General features: G+C 40.7%; 1 protein-coding gene across 2 annotated transcripts in view; it reads left to right on the plus strand.

The window, feature by feature from the left end:
• Positions 1-9560: 9560 nt before the first annotated feature.
• LOC124146896 (obscurin-like) overlaps positions 9561-14612 on the plus strand; it is a 31906-nt gene continuing 26854 nt past the window's right edge. The window contains exon 1 of one of the 2 annotated variants that reach the window (XM_048386707.1): positions 9561-9919. The gene's annotated coding sequence lies outside the window, so the exon portion shown is untranslated. The remainder of the gene's footprint in view (positions 9920-14612) is intronic. The other variant, XM_048386708.1, reaches the window with a different exon arrangement.

The following is a 14612-nucleotide window of genomic DNA, read 5'->3' on the forward strand; positions in this document are numbered from 1 at the left end:
CACTGAGCGAATCTGGACTGTCGGGTGTGTCCATCCTACCAATTTATGGGTACCAAAGAACCATCAGTGTCCGTGAAAATGTGTGGCATGTTTATCTCCCTTTGACCATAAGAACTATTCAAGCTCACGCGTTGCATCCACAAAGCGGTCGGGGCAGCTCGGCTACCTCTCGTAACTTTCTCACTATCATTGCAAGTCAATTGCTAAGATGCAGCAACGTTACCATTGAACTACCTCCCTTATCCCTACATGTTATCTGATGTACCGCGTACCACCTATCTCGCCTGATCTGACAGTCTCCTGGTGCATCTGCCAGGAGAGCGGAAGGTCGGTGGTTCGATGGCCGCCTCGTCATACCAAAAGACGTTAAGAGATGGTGCTTGTTGTTACCCTGAATAGTGCCCGGTATTAGGGGCTAAAACAAGGACTGTTCGGCTCGGGGTCAGTATACTGTGTCTGAGTGGGGTATTCATGTTAAACTGCGGCATGGTTTCTTAGTGGGCTAATACTAATAAACCAACAGGACAAGAACAGACAGGTACGAACCAATATAAACACGCGCGCGTGCATGCATGACACTATATAAGTGCAATAATTTTGAAAACGACTTTACACCCCATTTCCTCTCACTTACACCTCGCCTCGCCTCGCCTCGCCTCGCCTCGCCTCGCCACACCTCTCGACAGATCTCAACTCAGCATATTGTTCATTGACACGTCTCGGAAACGTCCACAGAAGTTAGGGACGTGCCCTCACGCCCTGTAGGTTGCAATAATAAAACCAGCACGCAGGTAACGCGGAGCAAACTGCGTTCTGAAAGGCTGCACAAACACTAAGAACACCTACATGGCCTCCTTGCACACCTCGCCTTGCTGCACACATACAGCTTTACAATGAAATGCGTGAAAAACGAGTCACTGAACGCCATGTCTTTCAAACATCATCCTATGTCGGTGTGTCAGTCTGAGTACGATATGAAGCGTGTGTGTAACCAGGGTAACTGACAGCATTATTTCCCAGCATTTCAACATGATAGCCTCGTTTTGACATCACCGCACAGACCTCCCCAGACAATGACGCTACCGCCTCCAAATGGTTGAACGCCCTGATACAACTGGAATAATGTTAAAAGCGGCGTTAAACCCAACTCACTCACTCCAAATGGTTGAACTAGTTCAACACAATTTGTCGCTGAACGTTCATCCGATCGTCTGTACACTCCCTGCCGACCTTTATTTGTGAACAAGAAATATCTACTCTCATATCGGAGAACATGACGCGTCACTTGCCAACGTCGAAATCACCTGGTCCACGTCAACGTTATCTTAATCACCCATACAGTGCCTGTCGACTGACCCTGTGTCCCAGTACCGTCCCTGCCGTTGATGAAAACATTTTATATTAGTTTCTATGTTTTCTTTTGGACATTAATATATAAAAAAATATTTCATTATAATAATTATCTAGCATTGGGTTACCCATCGCTAACCCAAACTTGTCTCCATTGCAGTTGTGGCCATACTCTGTGACCTTGACACCATTGACGTCGCAGCCGACGATGCAGGTCCGCCAAAATGACACCTCCAACTGGTCATCTAGCGTAAATACCTTCAGCACGTAAACGGTTCCTCACTGTCTGAGCTTCTACCCTTCACATCCTCGGTACTGCTGTAGTTGTAGAGGTCTTTTTACACTAGTTGACGTATACGTAGCCGTATGCTTCCGTCGTCTGTTCTATTATGATACGTGAACGACCGGATCTGGGAAGGTCACGTGTTGTCCCTCGATCAGATAGTGGTTTCCACAGTCGTGTAATGGTGCTTGGTGCTACGTGGAAAAATCTGGCTGCAACTGGAGATGATTCCGCAGTTTCCAGTCGGCCGATGGCGTTGTTGCGTTGGGCTTCTGTCAATCGTGTCATGTTTTCGCTGTTCACTTGTTGTGAGGTTGTGATGGCATGCAAATGGAAACCCAACGTGATATAGCCGAACAAGTGATGCTGCATGTGCATGTAATGTTGGTGTGTTTCGGGGCCAGGTTCTCGCGTGGTTGTGTTTGTGCGATTTTTCCATCTTTTCACCAAATTTCTGCAATACCTCAATCTTTCCACAAAAAAAAATTCAAATCCATGCAGAAATGACCAATTCATTTTTTGTATTAATTTTGCATGGATGTTGACAACACTCTGTCAAGTATTTACGATTTTACTACTTTTGCGTTTATTTATTTGGCAGAGTATATTTTTCCCTAATGATCATCTGCGGGCATCTGATCCACTGGACCACTGACGGTGTTACTACGGACTATTGTTGTTGTTATTTTGTTGTTTAACGCTGCACTCAGCATTATTACAGTTATAATGACGGCGGTCTGTGAATAGTCGAGTCTGGACCAGGCAATCCAGTGATTGACATCATCAGCATCTATCCACGCAAAAGGGATATGATGACATGCATCAACCAGGTAAGCGATTCCGTAAGTTGTCTCCAACGACAAGCATGGCTTGTTGAAAACCAATTCTAATCCGGATTTTCACGGGGGTAGACTAAAGCATGTAACAGCAGTGCGTGACACTATAACAGCAGTGCATGACATTATAACAGCAGTGCATGACATTATAACAGCAGTGCATGACATTATAACAGCAGTGCATGACATTATAACAGCAGTGCTTGACATTATAACAGCAGTGCATGACATTATAACAGCAGTGCATGACATTATAACAGCAGTGCATGACATTATAACAGCAGTGCATGACATTATAACAGCAGTGCATGAAATTATAACAGCAGTGCGTGACATTATAACAGCAGTGCATGACATTATAACAGCAGTGCTTGACATTATAACAGCAGTGCATGACATTATAACAGCAGTGCATGACATTATAACAGCATTGCATGACATTATAACAGCATTGCATGACATTATAACAGCAGTGCATGACATTATAACAGCAGTGCGTGAAATTATAACAGCAGTGCGTGACATTATAACAGCAGTGCATGACATTATAACAGCAGTGCATGACATTATAACAGCAGTGCATGACATTATAACAGCAGTGCATGACATTATAACAGCAGTGCATGACATTATAACAGCAGTGCATGACATTATAACAGCAGTGCATGACATTATAACAGCAGTGCATGACATTATAACAGCAGTGCATGACATTATAACAGCAGTGCATGACATTATAACAGCATTGCATGACATTATAACAGCAGTGCATGACATTATAACAGCAGTGCATGACATTATAACAGCAGTGCATGACATTATAACAGCAGTGCATGACATTATAACAGCAGTGCATGACATTATAACAGCATTGCATGACATTATAACAGCAGTGCATGACATTATAACAGCAGTGCATGAAATTATAACAGCAGTGCATGACATTATAACAGCAGTGCATGACATTATAACAGCAGTGCTTGACATTATAACAGCAGTGCATGACATTATAACAGCAGTGCATGACATTATAACAGCATTGCATGACATTATAACAGCATTGCATGACATTATAACAGCAGTGCATGACATTATAACAGCAGTGCATGAAATTATAACAGCAGTGCATGACATTATAACAGCAGTGCATGACATTATAACAGCAGTGCATGACATTATAACAGCAGTGCATGACATTATAACAGCAGTGCATGACATTATAACAGCAGTGCATGACATTATAACAGCATTGCATGACATTATAACAGCAGTGCATGACATTATAACAGCAGTGCATGACATTATAACAGCAGTGCATGACATTATAACAGCAGTGCATGACATTATAACAGCATTGCATGACATTATAACAGCAGTGCATGACATTATAACAGCAGTGCATGACATTATAACAGCAGTGCATGACATTATAACAGCAGTGCATGACATTATAACAGCAGTGCTTGACATGATAACAGCAGTGCATGACATTATAACAGCAGTGCTTGACATTATAACAGCAGTGCATGACATTATAACAGCAGTGCATGACATTATAACAGCAGTGCATGACATTATAACAGCAGTGCATGACATTATAACAGCAGTGCATGACATTATAACAGCAGTGCTTGACATGATAACAGCAGTGCATGACATTATAACAGCAGTGCTTGACATTATAACAGCAGTGCATGACATTATAACAGCAGTGCATGACATTATAACAGCAGTGCATGACATTATAACAGCAGTGCATGACATTATAACAGCAGTGCATGACATTATAACAGCAGTGCATGACATTATAACAGCAGTGCATGACATTATAACAGCAGTGCGTGACATTATAACAGCAGTGCATGACATTATAACAGCAGTGCGTGACATTATAACAGCAGTGCATGACATTATAACAGCAGTGCATGACATTATAACAGCAGTGCATGACATTATAACAGCAGTGCATGACATTATAACAGCAGTGCATGACATTATAACAGCAGTGCATGACATTATAACAGCAGTGCTTGACATTATAACAGCAGTGCGTGACATTATAACAGCATTGCATGACATTATAACAGCAGTGCGTGACATTATAACAGCAGTGCATGACATTATAACAGCAGTGCATGACATTATAACAGCAGTGCATGACATTATAACAGCAGTGCATGACATTATAACAGCAGTGCATGACATTATAACAGCAGTGCATGACATTATAACAGCAGTGCGTGACATTATAACAGCAGTGCATGACATTATAACAGCAGTGCTTGACATTATAACAGCAGTGCATGACATTATAACAGCAGTGCTTGACATTATAACAGCAGTGCATGACATTATAACAGCAGTGCTTGACATTATAACAGCAGTGCATGACATTATAACAGCAGTGCATGACATTATAACAGCAGTGCATGACATTATAACAGCAGTGCATGACATTATAACAGCAGTGCATGACATTATAACAGCAGTGCATGACATTATAACAGCAGTGCATGACATTATAACAGCAGTGCATGACATTATAACAGCAGTGCATGACATTATAACAATAGTGTAAGACATTAAAAAAATAAAAATAATAGGCCATATTTTTTCGCATATTTCCACACCAATCAGGGGCATGCCCAAAATGCTATTATTACCCCGGTCACTGGACTAGTGTGCACTCAAGAATAATTATACATAACAGTATTGCAGGACATTATCACAGCAGCGAATTAAAACATGTGGGCAGGTTCCACAATGCCCCGGTTGTCACATTGCCTAACACGCGAAGAAGGGCGTACATTAATTGTGTGAAACCAGAGACCAGAAAATAGATATATGGCCTCTGGTGAAACCGAGCACGGGAATGATGCTTGCACCAAAGATGACTACTGGGGCGAATCTTGAAGTCAAAACCCCGACCATCGAAGTGTGGCAAATATGCACAATGGCACATGAAGCTATGTTCATGTACCGCTGGACCGTGTAACGGCAAGCTGAGTTGCGATTGTGGCACTCGGCTACCCACAGTAGTGTCTCCTTACGGCCGGCATGAGGAACAATTGTTCTGTAGAAGAAACCCCATGTTGGTTATATAGGCTGAGATCCTTATCATGCAGCTTCTGGCCCAGCATCAGCCCAAGAGATGCGTCTGATCCAGCAACAAAAATCTGTTAGATATTCAGCTGACACTGAAGTCATACAAAGTTTCTCAAGTGACGGCTGCCAGAAAGTGGAATGAAACTCCAGCATACACGAAAGACATCAAAGCTCTGTCCTTATTTAAATCGCACCTCCTTCTTCTTCGTCTTCTTCTTCCTCCTCTTCCTCTTCATCTACCTCTTCCTCCTCGTCCTCTTCTTCTACCTCTTCCTCCTCGTCCTCTTCTTCTACCTCTTCCTCTTCGTCCTCTGCTTCTACCTCTTCCTCCTCGTCCTCTTCTTCTACCTCTTCCTCCTCGTCCTCTTCTTCTACCTCTTCCTCCTCCTCTTCTTCTTCTTCTTCTCATTATCAACCGTTCAAAAGAACAACTTACAGACGTACTTAACATGTACCTGGTCAAAGTACCAAATAGTTTGGCCTTGAGTCCAGCTTGTAGGTGAGGTGAAATTGGGTTTGACGTTGCGTCCAAGATTAGTGCACTTTTTAGCGACGTGCATGCACGTGTGTGTATGTGTGGCTGCTTGTACTAGTCCGGACTGATGCCGATTTATAGTGCTAGCTCACTGAGATACCATGCCGCAGTTTAACATGAATACCAAACTCAGACACAGTATACTGACTCCGAGCCGACCAGTCCTTGTTTTAGCCCCATAATGCCGCGCACCAGATAGGGTAACAACAAGTACCATCTTTTAACGTCTTTTGGTATGACGCGGCCGGGGATCGAACCCCGGACCTTCCGCTCTCCGGGCGGCCGCTCTACCACTAGACCACGGAGGCGGTCAAGTCTAATGATCTTTTCACGAACACCTGGTATCATCGCGATTTGATTCCAACATCTGAGTCGTTTGGACGACTCCGACTGTATCATGAGCATGTGGTTATAAATCACTATCAAATCATGATAGTACCAGGTGTTCGCGAACAGGTGAGCGTATCCTGCCCCACCGGTGGCACCCGTCACAAATACATGCAAAGGCAAGTCAAAAACAAATACAAAGTTTTATATTTCGGGGCGCTAATTGTTCAAAAAAAATTCTTTTTAATATTGGCGTATGTTTTCTACTTCCCTTCAACGACGACCTTAAAAAGTAGATAACGTCTTATGTTACCGGGGCAACCAAGCTGCCTGTCTCGGCGACATCTTTTTGTGCTGATGTTTGTTCTTTTGCTCCCCCACAAGTTGATGAATTATAATTCAAGGAGCTGCCTTGCTTTACCATATACCATGCTGTTTCCAGACTTAAAGCAGTCACAAATGGAATGCTTTTGTCCATGAGAGCAGCCCCCTAGAGGTATAGAAGAGTGTGAGTACAAACCTCATCAATATATCTGTCCACTTAACAACTTACTCGAAAATATCGTTACGCTCTACAGGTTTTGAAAAGCTAATACCAACGCGATATATGATAGCAAGGCCTTCAGATAGCAAGATGCCTCTGTCTTCTATAAGATTCTATTAACCAGGGGTGTGCCTGCCTAGCTCTGAAACGCATGATTGCCCCAAGAATGCTGAACCCTACATCAACCTATGATACTGAAAGGATATAATATATGGAAACCTTGAGATACATTCAGATGGTTATCAGCAATACTGGAGTATTAGTAGCAATGAACATGTCATAAACAGAAAGCCAGACTGTTTTATTTTCGTCACACCCCCGGTACAGATAAAAATACACATACAACGATATATAACTGAGCCATCCCTTACGGGATTATGAGTGAGTGAGTATGGTTTTACGCCGCTTTTAGCAATATTAGAGCAAAAGCACGGCGGGTGACACCAGAAATGGGCTTCACACATTGTACCCATGTCGGGAATCGAACCCAGGTCTTCGGCATGACAAGCAAACGCTTTAACTACTGGGCTACCCGACCGCCCCTACGGGATTATGAGAGACGTAATTATATAATATAATGTTTAGCATGAAATACAATACACAATGTCATTACCATACTGTCACAGGTTCCTGTTTTATCATAGATCGTCCGTTGTCGATAGAAATTGTAATAAGGCCAAAAGATGACATTAAATATTCTTAAAATTTTATGACTAATTGAAATGAGGCGAGCTTTTTGAAACTTGTCAAACGGGTACCATATAACCTTAGGGGGTATAAATAAATTACGTGGGCTGCCTTTACATGTACACCTTCGGGGATACCGGCACAGTCGTTAGAGTACAAAGGAAATTAGATAAGCATTCACGTCTATACAATCTTTACGCCAGGGCGCCGCGGGTTATGGAAAAGAATAGGTGCGGAACAATCGATGTATGTTACATAACAGGTGTTAAGTAGAAGAATCACTATTATTTGTCGAGCGTAATACTTGCTTCTACTATTTGCATTCAGGGCAAACTCCTGTGTTCAGATCAAATATAGCAAGTTAGGCTTAACTTTCAATAACAAAATATATGACTTGAAGGAGCACCTACATGTTGGTAATGAGTATTTAGGGCTGCGTTTATAATCTATATTTTGTTGACTATACAGAGAACACACGCCCATCTGGACAAACCGGTTGGCGTTGAGGTGGGGTGTTCTGTATAACCCTGCATTACGTTGGTAGTAATTTCGTGTGGTGTAGTGATGCGTGGCGGAAAACCTTTGCCATCCAAGGACGAATGCTCAGCTGTCTACATAACATACTTAATTAATCATGTGTTGGGTTTACAGACTTGTACCACCCGGAATAGACTTCAAGCACAAATGCACGATAACTTCGTATCTGAATGAACACTTTCAGGTTGATTAGGGGTGATTGTGTTGAGTGCTTGACATGAATGGAACTATTGAAGCATATATAAAAATATAATTTTTTTTAACAAGAAGGATAGCTTAAGACAACAATAATTTAGGTAAATAGAAAACACACGAGGGGGGTATTTAAGTTCAATATCTATGTACATATATATGTATGAAATATTTGTACTCGTAAGCTGTTAAGTTTAATGTCAATAAATAAGTGACAACCGTCACTGCTTAACTGGTAAGTGATGACACAAGGTATTCGGAAAAAGGGTAAGTATGTCCTGCCCCTCCCCCCCCCCCCCCCCCCCCCCCCGAACCACACCTACCCACACCCACACCCCCTTGTGCCAGCCGCTCACATAATCTGAATAAAAAAGTAAGAATTATAAATAATAGACGAAAGCACAATAGTATATCATTTCATAGGAAATACGAAGGATTCTACCATGTGTGCAATTGGGGTTGATGTTTGGAGGAGTGAGTGAAATAATAGTGTTTTACGCCGCAGTCGTTATAACCAACGGCGGCTTGTAAATAATCAAGAATGAACAAGCAAACCAATTCAATGACTGAAATATAAAACAACTTCAAAGAATATGTCTGTCTACTTATTCATTCCTTACTTGACTAAAAACTTTTATGTGGAGACTTAATATTCGTACATCGATGTTCGTTTGGTCGTTTTATATTTGATATTATAAAATGTCATGGATCTTTATCAAATACATGTATGCCTAATAAACACAGTACGAATAACTCTTATATTTAAAACAGCGGGGCTCGTTCCGTGACATTACTAACTCGGCCTCTCATACTCGGCAGTTCTAAAATAGTTCTATTGTAATGAACTGGTTTGTATACAAGGGTTCTCTAGCAGTGATGTGCGTTGTGTGTCTCCACAATGGCTGCCACGCTGTCAGAACCCGTCAAACCAGTTATCACAAGATCTGCGTTTCTTTAACCCACAGTATATCACGCAATTCAATATGACAATGAACAGGATATCTGAAGTATGATTTAAATATTGACTAACCAGTTCAAACCACGCAAGATGAAGCATTTTGACTCGTCAAACTTGTCCACATACTCCGGTGTCACGCCCGGATTTTTAACATTTTGCTAGTCTAAATTTGTAACCTTAGGATTTGTTTCATAAAACCCATTCGAGTGTGAATCCTGAATACTGTAATAGATTAGCTTTAGTATCTAAACACCTTAATTCTTCAGCTGTGCCTACAAGCCAAATGCCATTAGACCTAACTGTTTATTTAAAGCAAGGCGATTTAAGAGCAGGCCGGTCTGAAGAACGCTCCTGTCTCCCCGGGACGACATTGGCGCATTTGTAAGGCAATCGCGCGTTCACGAGGCCGTGAAGACTGGGGGCACACGTACCATATACCCGGACAACCTGTTGAGCCCGGCTTGTTTCTGTGTAGACGGGTGGATGCCTTGAGGGCTGTGTAGTGTGGGTGTGGTGTAGGTTTAGCAGGATAGGACAGGACTATCGACTCCATCAATTTCGAAGGGTAAGTTGCAAATTTATGTTTCAGATGTGTATCTGTATATCATTGACTTGTCATTTGACATTGCAGACATTGTTCGTAGTTGTACTTATGACAATGTTTTTGTTAGTTGAATTATATTTGAAGATATTTGTTTTGTTTTACTGAAATGAATGGCTCTGTTGTTATGTGTCAAATACTACACAGAAGGACGATATATTAGATACACCATCTTATAAACTCACGGTGGCCGTAAAAGTAGGGAAAGTTACAGATGTGTGTATATTTATTGGTATGTTAACTGTTCGTGGGTAACGTTGATTTTAGTAATTACGGGCGGTTTAAGCTTTGCAATTCCTGAAAGTGTCTGAGATCTTGAACCTCACTGACCCCTATCGATGGCGGATCATCTTTGAATAGTCTCCATTAACAAAGCGTCTGTTTTATGTTCTGAGTATTTCACAATACCTCAGGGCAGTTGCTGTGATTGTATTTGTATTTATCGTATATGATATTTATGATAATGTACAAAGTGTATGGACTTGACATACTTCAAACATTGGCGTTTAACATCCACACGCGTTGCTTGCATTAGGATGGTAACATATAAATATAAAAATACGTTGGTGCAGATAATATATAGCTAATAAGGATTAATATATTGATAACATAATAGTATTACTGTGTCGGTCTAAATTGTAGCTACTTCATATATTTTCTTGACCGGTAATAATTATATTACGTAATTTAGTGACAACGTTTTCGACTCCGACATGAGGTGACAATGTCATAGTTTAAGACACTGCTTGTTGTCATATATTCACAAAGACACATTCTTAAGGCTGTTTACCGAGTATGCAACCTGTCGATCGATTATTTCTGTCTATTATCAGATACTGATCCGCTTCGTGATCGATCTTTAGGACACAGGTTGATAGTCAATGACTTCTACCTGCACTGGTAGTTCATGCTTGGATGCACCGCATAGACAGTTCTCCCAGCATGACTGCAGATCCTGTTGTTTGTTGTGTAACACTGCACCCAGCAATATCCCAGCTGCATGACGGCGGTCTGTAAATAATCGAGTCTCGACCAGATAATCTTGTGATTGATATCGTGAGCATCGTTCCAGGCAATTGGGATCGATGACATGCATACCAAGTCAGCGAGCCTGACCACCCGATCTCGTTAGTAGGGAACACTGTATCAATATAAAACGTCATAGCCAGAGAATAACAGTCTCGATTATCCACCGAAACAGATTCAATTAGGTGTAAGGAAGAAAATAGCGAATATATGAATTGATTACTGAAAATGAGTGATGACACCAGTTGTTTGCAAAGAAGGGTTAGCATGCCCTACCCTACCGCTAGCACCAGCCACTTACACAATCTGTATAAAAAAAGTAAGTTTTGGCTTAAGTAAGCATTAAAACAATAGATGAAAGCACAATAGAATATAACATCATAGGAATTATGGAGGGATGTACCATGTATGCAATTAATAAACGCTCCGTGAAGATCCAGGTTAGAAAAGGTTTTCAGCAACCCATGCTTGCCGTAAACGGCGACTGTGCTTGTCATAAAAGGCGACTAACGGTATATGTTGGTCAGGTTCGCTGACTTGGATGCATGTTATCGTTGATATATTTGGGTGGATCGATACTCACGACATTAATCACTGGATTGTTTGGTCCAGACTCGAATATTTACTGACCGCGGTCATATAGCTGGAATATATCATGTCAGGTGATGCATGATTTTAGTATGGGGATGTTTTTATATGAGACAAGCTGTAATGAGTTGATTCCTATTAGATTGATTGTGATGATATTTATGTTTCCTTTTTTTGATGTTGTTGATTCAACCGTCAATTTACTCGATATTTGTAATGTTATTATTGTGGCATAAAACAACATATTTTTTGTGGGATAGAAATAGCAAAATTATGTTGGAGTTGTTGGTGTTAGTGAGTGAGTGAGTATGGTTTTACGCCGCTTTTAGCAATATTCCAGCGATATCACGGGGGGGGGGGGGGGGGGGGGGGGGGGGGGGGCACCAGAAATGGGCTTCACACATTGTCCCCATGCCGGGATTCGAGCCCGGGTCTTCGGCGTGACGAGCGAACGCTTTAACCACTAGGCTACCCGACCGCCCCCATTAGGAGTGGTTGTGGTTATATGGAGCTGAGTGTATTGGAGTATATCCTGCTGAGTCAACAATGAGATGAGAGGCGTGTTTTATGTCCCTCGCTTACAGTCAGGGTAGTGTTTACACAAACTGTTTATTTACACTTGATGAATGTTATGAACAAGACACTTTCTACCTTCAATGACACTGCGATTTCAGCAATGTGTATGGATATAAGCCATGTGGTAATGGTCGCTCTCGTATCTCGAACAAGAAGAAAAGACCCGTGAAGATCCAGGTTAGAATAGATCTTCAGCAACCCATGCTTGCTGTAAAAGGCGACTATGCTTGTCGTAAGAGACGACTAACGTGATCGGGAGGTCAGGCTCACTGCGTGGAACGATGCTGGATTGGCTGGTCCAAACTCGATTATTTACACCCGCCGTCATATAGCTGTAATATTGCTGAGTCGGACGTTAAACAACAAACAAACACGAAGAAAACGAGAACACCCATCCATTGCTTTCAGTCAGTAAAGATATTTTACGACCGCTTCGAAAAACACACACAGCGCACTCATGCATATTCACTATTCATATAGTTTGCGTGGGCGTCGATTCGGTATATCACAAAAAGTAACTTACGATGTCAAACATAAATATTCGCTTGATCATGTTTCCACGTTTGTCAGCACCATACCAGCTCTCGTGGGTTTCACCGAATTAGTTATAAGGTCGAAGGTCATTTTAGCTAGTTTCAGACCTTGATCTTACAGGACGTTTTACAACTACACCAACCCTTTTAGAATCAAAGTAAAGTAAAGTAAAGTAAAGTAAAGTAAAGTAAAGTAAAGTAAAGTAAAGTAAAGTAAAGTAAAGTAAAGTAAAGTAAAGTAAAGTAAAGTAAAGTAAAGTAAAAATAATAATAAACTGTTTTAAATTTGTTCATCAAAAAATTGTCGAAGATGAATTCCACTTTTTAATGTTATGTCCTTTATATGAAGATCTTAGAAGTATTTTACTTAGAGTTTTAAATCCGTTATTTGAAAATAGTAGCGTTGATGGCGCTTTCATTTATATTTTAAAATGTAAAGAAATTCAGCCTTTGTTAGCTTGTACACTTTTAAAGATGTTGAAACGTAAGCAATCATTTAGTTAGGCATTTAGCTAGACATGTACATTTTATTGTCAATGTATAATGTATATGTTTTATTGTGTCTCATAAGCCTAATGGCTGGATGTTACTTTTTAATATGCCAAAGAACATGTATATATCTCTCTTTTGTAACACGTGACACGTTAATAAAATAACTCTCTCGCTCTCTCTCTCTCTCTCTTTCTCTCTCTCTAAGGCTTGTGTTCCAACGTTATGCTAACACGCCGTCAAGTTAAGGAAATACTGCTCCTAGCGGCGTGTAACCAATCTCGCTCACTAACAACTCAGGAACGCGTGAACAAAAGGAGCCCAACATTCAACGTCGTTGTTTGGATGTTCATCTATCCGTATGCAAGGTCAGGGTCAAATGGAGGTGTAGTCACGTGACCGGTCAACCGTTCAACGAGCATAAACTTTCTTTAAATATATGTTCAGGCTGTTATGAAACAGTGGCGCCTGTCTACACATCTAACGTTAATGTTGACCGTGTTACGTATTTGCCCAACTAATAATTCCACGGCTTGTATGAACAGGTCATTGTAAAAACCATGTGATTGAATCTTTGCCATGTTCGAAGTATAATCCTGAACACAGACTACCTCAGTATAATTACACTCGTAGTTTTTGTAAGGCGATGTAGATCCCTGACTACATCTCAGCTCCCTTAAATCCCTTAATAACTAATATTATGCATTCCTGAATCGTGTGGTATATAGGACCGTCTCCATGGTCTAGTGGTAGAGCGTCCACCCGGATTTTAACATTATCAATACATCAGGAATAAGTATATATTGATGAGGTTTCGGCTGTGATATGTTTGAGTAGGGTACACACATCTATTATGAGTTTTAGTATTCATAGAATTTCGTTTTTTTGTATTCTTAATATTTAAATTTTCGTATATTGATATGATTTCATTTTTATCTTTGGCTGCTCTGTTAATAGGTGGGCTCTTACTTTATATTTCTCTTTTTGTGAACCTTAATTGAGAAGTAAACGAATTGCATAAAAATGCATCTTTTTCTTCAGATAAGCATCAAACGTTGTTTTAGTAAACTCCTACTCACTTGTTAATCCAAGGAATATAATCCTTTAATCCGACTGTCCGCTTATTAACCATAAACTCAAACAATCTGTCATTGACAATGTGTACAGGTGTAGTTCTTTACTCTTTTCTACATGAACAATGAGATGTTTTAATGTAATGAATATTGAACCGTGTTAACAGTCCATTTGTGACATAGTTTATTTACGATAATGATATCCAAAAACAGTCTGTAATTGACAATGTGATCAGAAGCAGTTCTTTATCTCTTTTACTGTGAGATAAAACTGTCAATTTCTGAAGTCTCATCGACTGTGAAATGTTTTAAACTTTTTAAAAATTAATGTCCTTAATGACATTGTGACATAGGGTGTGCCTAATCGAGTAC

Source organism: Haliotis rufescens, unplaced genomic scaffold, assembly GCF_023055435.1.
Source record: "Haliotis rufescens isolate VD_foot unplaced genomic scaffold, xgHalRufe1.0.p SCAF_6, whole genome shotgun sequence".
Lineage (NCBI taxonomy): Eukaryota > Metazoa > Mollusca > Gastropoda > Lepetellida > Haliotidae > Haliotis > Haliotis rufescens.